The sequence below is a fragment of the Palaemon carinicauda genome, chromosome 44, assembly GCF_036898095.1.
Source record: "Palaemon carinicauda isolate YSFRI2023 chromosome 44, ASM3689809v2, whole genome shotgun sequence".
Taxonomy (NCBI): domain Eukaryota; kingdom Metazoa; phylum Arthropoda; class Malacostraca; order Decapoda; family Palaemonidae; genus Palaemon; species Palaemon carinicauda.
The window spans coordinates 43,930,424-43,937,923 of record NC_090768.1 but is presented as its reverse complement, the minus strand read 5'-3'; positions in this window follow the sequence as shown (position 1 = coordinate 43,937,923).

Below are 7,500 nucleotides of genomic sequence, written 5' to 3'. Positions count from 1 at the left end.
GACAAGCCTTACTGGACACAGCCAATGGTAATCAAAACAATGCCAAAGCTTTGAATTAACACCACAATTTTCCATCGTTTGAAGATAAAATTGTGTGGGAAAAAAAACGAAAATTTCCCGCAAACAGCAACGTACCAAGGACATAGAATTCTCTCAAACGAAAGAATAGAAGACAAGAAAAAACCCTTTCTCCATACTAGTGATAAATAACACCTCTCAGCGACCATCTATTGTGTTGGGTAAGATCCCTTTCTAAGATCCGACAAAGGATCGGAACATGATAAAGTTGTAGGGGGTGTGAAACGGAGAGGTGTGGCCAGGCCACAAGGACCTTCTAACATCATACATAAAGATACAATCGTTTTTGGAGAGAGAGAGAGAGAGAGAGAGAGAGAGAGAGAGAGAGAGAGAGACTTATAAATAAGCTGGTTTTATCTTTTTGGGGTTTTTAGAGGTATGAAAACTATTTCTTAATAAGCAAATATATAATTAATTCTCCTCAATTATTTCAATTATTTGTCGCTGACGTACTCTGACGAACTGATTTATGAGAGAGAGAGAGAGAGAGAGAGAGAGAGAGAGAGAGAGAGAGAGAGAGAGAGAGAGAGAGAGACTTATTATAAAGCTTGTTTCATCTTGCAAAGACCTTTAGAAGTATAATAACTATCTCTTAAATCACAAATATACAACAAAATCTTAACGACTCAATTCTTTAACACGGACGCAATCTAAAGAATTGATTTTACATTGATACACCTTCTTCAATCCATCAAATTAAAACATATTACGCAACAGTGATATAAAAGGAAGACAGACGACCAGGCGTATGAAATAAAGCCTCGCGTGAGAAAGATGGCGTGCCAGGATTAATAGGGTACTCGGAGTCTGCTCTAAGGGGAAAGGAATAACACACACTTGAATGTACGCTTGTCTCTGCCGAGGGTTAATTACCTCCGCCAACGAAGTTAAGAGGAGGTTATATTTCACCCCTTGTTTGTGTTTGTGTGTGTGGTTGTTTGTGAACAGCTTCCAAAACACAATTTTAATCATAGAGTAATGAAACTTGCAGGGATCAACTGTTATGTAAAAAGGTGGAAATGATTATATTTTGTAAGGTCAATGTCAAGGTCAAAGGTCAAGTTCACGGTCAAGCAAAATGTCCAATTCACGTAATTACTCATAAGTCTGGACATCGTTGTCACAATGACTTCAAACTTGGTTCATATTTGAGTTTATGAATATCTATGCCAAGGTCAAGGTGGGGCAAAAGGTCGAGAAATAAGCTGCCGCGGCGGATATCTGCGCTCTACTGGGTGCCCCTCTAGTTTGAAATGCTAAGGCGTGGGCTGGTTTCTTAATGAGAGGAAGGGATGGGCAGAATAATCATTCATAGGTGCTAGAGATTTTTAGTTATTCGTTTTTTAAACAAATATCTTTGCTATCATGAGGCTTAATACTATACAGTATTCTAGAAGTTTTTATTCCAGCTGTGACCAAGTTGTAGGATGATCTTCCTAATCGGGTACTTGAATCGGTAGAACAAAAGTTCAAACTTGCAGCAAGTGTTTTTATGTTGAATAGGTTGGCATAAGTCTCTTTTTATAGTTTATGTATGAAAGATCTGTTTTAAGGTTGTTAATGTTTTTAAAATATTTTATTTCGATTGTTCATTACTTTCGCATACAGTTTATTTATTTCCTTTCCTCACTGGCCTATATTTCCCCGTTGGAGCTCTTGGGCTTCTAGCATCTTGCTTTTCCAACTAGGGTTGTAGTTTAGCTAGTAATAATAATAATAATAATAATAATAATAATAATAATAATAATAATAATAATAATAATAATTTCTCAATTTTTTCGAAGACAATTACATAGGCACAAAGGAATTCAATTTTACGAAGGGAATAAATGCCAAATGAGATCTATATAACCTTCCAAGAGATTATCTTCTTAATTACAAAGCAAAATACGCAGGTTTCCGTAAGATGATCTGTAGCTTCAGTGCATGGAAGGATGTGTATCAAGTTTGGAAAAAATTTAGGGGTCAGTAAATAAGTCTGGAATAAAAGATCTAAGAGAAATAGGTGTATTTGATGCTAATCTAAAATCACGTACATTGAAAACAAAAGCTTTATTCACAATAAGAATCAGTATTATTATTTACTGTCATTATTATCATGATTCCTATCATTATAATAGTAACAACAACAACAAAAACACAACAACAACAACATCAACATCAACAACAACAAGAGCAATCAGAGATTTTTAGACCTCCGCCAAAGGTTAATGGAGACGTCCATGGCCTAAGATCTATCTGTGGTGGATATTTCGTCAAAATACGTCAATTTGTCTTGACGTTATCTTTAAAAGGAAAATCCGTATCCGGATCATCTCCAAAATTTAATGGGGTCGTCCATGACCTAAGCTTTATCTGTGGTGAAAATTTCGTCAAAATCCGTCGAGTAGTTTTGACATAATCCTGTCCACAGACGCACAGACAAATAAATAAATAAATAAACCGCTAGAAAATAACCTCCTTAGAGGAGGAAATAATAATAATAATAATAATAATAATAATAATAATAATAATAATAATAATAACAATAATAATAATAATAATAATAAAAATAATAATAATCTTAAATATCCTGTTAAATGTAACAACATTACAGTGACCTGCGTGATAGTGAGCGACATCAACGAGGGACAATGCCGATCTCACAAACAATATCCGTACCGAGTTGCACCTGCTAGTTATCACTATTATGCAGACGTTCTGTAAAATTACAAAATATACAACACGTTAAGAAACTACTCGATCATATTTCTAAACCTAACCAAACTCCATACGACACAGCCAATATAAATCCACCTCACTTCGAAACGCAAGACCAATCATACTATCATCCGAAGTCGAATCAATTTATTGAAATTTATTGACCTTTCTTAGCCTTGAATGTCACGTCTATAATTCAGCGGCTTAACCTACTGATCCCCGAGGAATGTAATTGCCAGGAGAAGACCGCTGCGAGCAAATGGAAAGTCTGCTTGCTTTGAACCCATCTCGACCCCTAGCCCCCTAGCTTGACCTTGCCGGTGAGGGTGGGGAGAGAGAGAGAGAAGAGATTTTAGAGAGATTTTCCATCCTTTGGTGTCAATAAGGAAAAGAGAAACGCAATGAATGACAAGAACTGTCCTTTTTATGGTTAATTAATATCTGGATAATTATTGACAGTTAATGATTGTAATTAATTGCCATAAGTTAAAATCATGACGTCACTGACGCAAAACAATATTTCACTTGTGAAATCAAATTAATATTTAAATTAAATGCGCGCGTACTTACAATACATATTTAAATATTGACTTAAAAAGTGGCACAAATTTATTTTTACCCATTTTTCCACCAGTAAAAAGTAATCTTATTGATATTATATATATATATATATATATATATATATATATTTGGTTCGATAACCGCCAATAGGCCACCAAATGGAAAATACTTTTCAGTATCTACTAGTCTTTGTAACTACATCTTTAAGGAATAGCTGAGTAATAGTCTGTTCAGTTCTGGTGTCCCCTTCTCAAGTAGTATATACATATACATACATATATATATATATATATATATATAATGTATGTATGTCTCTACTGTATGTATGTGCTTATGTGTGGGAAATCAGTTGACCTACTGGCTTAATCATTTCGTAAGCAATAACTTGCTACTTTTTAAAGAGCTATAAAAGTTGATGAAATTTACATACAGCATAAATTAATAAAACTGCCAATTACTTCAGATAATAGATTATAAATATTCAATAAATCGTAATCATCATTACTTACGAGTATATTCAGGTTTCTTTATATTCGAATCTCTCTCTCTCTCTCTCTCTCTCTCTCTCTCTCTCTCTCTCTCTCGTGTACTTATTCACATGTTTCTTTAAATTCAAATCTCTCTCTCGGGTGTACTTATTACTTATTCACATGTTTCTTTATATTCGAATCTCTCTCTCTCTCTCTCTCTCTCTCTCTCTCTCTCTCGTGTACTTATTCACATGTTTCTTTAAATTCAAATCTCTCTCTCGGGTGTACTTATTACTTATTCACATGTTTCTTTAAATTCAAAGCTCTCTCTCTCTCTCTCTCTCTCTCTCTCTCTCTCTCTCTCTCTCTCATAAAACCATCGCTATCTATTCAATTCCTCCCTGTCCAAAAGTGCAATATATTCATGAATGGGTCAGACAAACGGAGCGTGAAAAGACTCAGTCGGGAATAAAACAGGAAATTGGTCTTAAACTTGGACTGGAACCAGTACCTTAAACGTGAAATGTTTTTTTTTTTTAACCTGGTACTGCTTTGTGATGTATTAACCTTTCCTGGTATTTCAGGTTTGGCTGATAAAAGTTGAATGCTTTAAAACTCTTTTGAGATTATCAATAATGTTTAAAGCTCAAAACTCTTTTGATAGCATTGATAGAAATTTAATGCTTTTGAATTTCTGTTTTAACTTGGGAATGCTTTGTGATGTATCAACCTTTACTGCATTATCGGGTTCGGCTGATAAAAGTTGAATGCTTTAAATCTACTTGAAGATAATCAATAATGTTAAAAGCTTAAAACTCTTTGAATAGCATTGATAAAAATTGAATACTTTTAAAAAATTATATCGAATAAAATTATGTACATTTATAATTTTGAGTTTGTGCTCAATGGTTTGTTTTTAAATGTTTAAAAATGTAATAATATATTTGAAGAACATTTCTTTGCATAACAATTAAACATTTTCCAAGTATGATTGTAATTGATAAAATGTGGTTTAGGATAATATATCACACTGCAGTATGTAAGCTGTTGTTGATAGGAGAGAGAGAGAGAGAGAGAGAGAGAGAGAGAGAGAGAGAGAGAGTTGAAAATTTTACACCTTTACAAATGTTATGAAATACTTTTCCGCATTTGAGCCTCTTGTTTTATAAAAAAAAAACATGAAAATATTCAATTAAAATATATATATATATAATATATATATATGTGTGTGTGTGTGTGTGTGTGTATACACAGTATACTTAAGACAGACAGTGAGTGTTTCCCCAGGTCATCAGACCGAATGTAACTGAAGGATAAGCATGGGATGGAGAGCTTTTGGAAAAAAAAAGGATATTATGAAAAGTAAAATGCCATTTTGTCTAAAAAGAGAAGTATTTAATCAGATGGTCCTACCAGTATTAACTTATGCAACAGAATCTTTGAGCTTTACTAAAGCCTTAGAACATAAGTTAGTTGTAACTCAAAGAGCTAAAACACTATTGAGAAAGAAAAAGAGCAATAAGGATAAGAGAGCAAAATAAAGTAGAGGATATTCAAATACGTAAAAAAAATGAAATGGAGATGGGCAGGACATATAATAAGAATGAAAGATAATAGATGGACATTAAGAACAGAATGGGTCCCTAGAGATTGCTATAGAAGCAGGAGATGGAAGAGAAGACGATGAATTGACGAACTAAAATATTTGAGGGTATAAACTGGCACAGCAACACCATAAACAGACGCGAATGGAAGGACATGTCTGAGGCCTTTGTCCAGCAGTGGACTAGTAACGGCTGATGATGATGATGATACTTTTACAATACAGCAATCATATAATTCAACTATTCTTTTTCTTGTATTACATTATTCAAAAGCTTAAAACCTAATTACATATCTGAATCGACTCATATTTCTCCAATGATTTGCAAATATCTCCAAACCAAAGAATATAATTTCAATTTTATCCTAAACAAAAGATTATCGCTTAGAGATTTCAGTTAACAGTATAAAAAATACCGTACATCACAATCTTCCTTCGGGTTACCTTCGGACATTGTTATTTTCGTGAAACAATGTTCTCTTTCTTGCTGAACATTGAAAGATTCAAGATTTACGCTTGGCGAAAGAGCTCTATTTCTGCATTACAAAATTAAATTTTTCTTTCTATCAATGAGTATGTATGTGTGTGTATAAACATACATATTGTATGTACACAAACATATATTTATATAAACATCGATATATACACATACAGTATATATATACATAATATATATCTCTATCTATCTATATATATGTATATATATATATATATATATATATATATATTATATATTTATGTATGTGTGTATGTATGTGTTTGTGCGTGTTTATACATATATATATCGTTTTACACACATAGGCCTATATCTATATATAAACAATGAAATACATATATATATATATATATATGTGTGTGTGTGTGTGTGTGTGTGTGTGTATAATCTCCTGTTGACTACCAGAGAATTTTAATACAAATGGTATAAGGATAACTATGTTAATAGAATAAATGTATTTGTGATTGTATTGAGAATATCAGACCTCCAGCCTAACTGTCCAAAATACTTTTCCATACCTACAAGCATAGACTTCTGTCAATAATTCAATGAAGACATATTTCACAAAGTTGAATAGCATCTCATACATCTTTCACGATTTGAATCGTATCCAAATGATTCTGTCAAATCGGTATAATCCTACAGAAAACATCTATAATTTTTTTAGCTGATAAGTAAACTTTCAACTGGGCTCCAATAAGGCACTATATGAGTTGGAAGACCCATGCCTACATGACTGAGGACTACAAAGCATGAAGTAGGAGATGATGAATGGCGAAGTATTGATTCAAAAGATCAAGATAGAGACGACTAGCGAAATCTACCCGAGGCCTTTTGCATCAATAGGCGTAGATGATATGATGATGATGATGAAGTAAGATGGGTGAAAAAATAATGATGGCAGTTAGCTAGATAATCATGGTAGAAATAGTTTAGAAGGTTAAGTATCAGTAGGAATAAAGCGTGGTTTAACCACAATTTTATTCACATAAAGGTCTTTTTTTAGTATTAAGTCTATTTATTATTTCAAATTATATTTGCATAGGGAATTCTTCTAATTAAATTTTCAACAAGAACATTTCTTTATTATTATTATTATTATTATTATTATTATTATTATTATTATTATTATTATTATTATTATTATTATTATCATTATTATTATCATCATCATCATTGTTATTAAGCTACAACCCCCGTTGGAAAAAACAAGATGCTATAAGCCATTTAAAGACTTCAAAAAGGGAAAATAGCCAACTGAGGAAAGGAAATAAGGAAACAGATAAAATAGTGTGTGCCTGAATGTACCCTCAAGCAAGAGAACTCTAACCCATTATAAATATATGATTTGAATTTCCCTACGAAATAAAATTCAAGATATCTTAGGGAAAATGGCACGGTGAGGAAAGGACATAAAGAAGAATAGTGTGCCTCAGTGTACCCTCAAGCAAGAAAACTCTAACCCATTATAAAAATATCATTTGAATTTCCCCAAGAAACGAAACTTGCCCCTTTTTACATTTGCGAAAAAACGTCAAAATGATAACTCGGCCTTGAAGGCACCCTCCAAGGATAGTCAGTCCTTGGGAAAT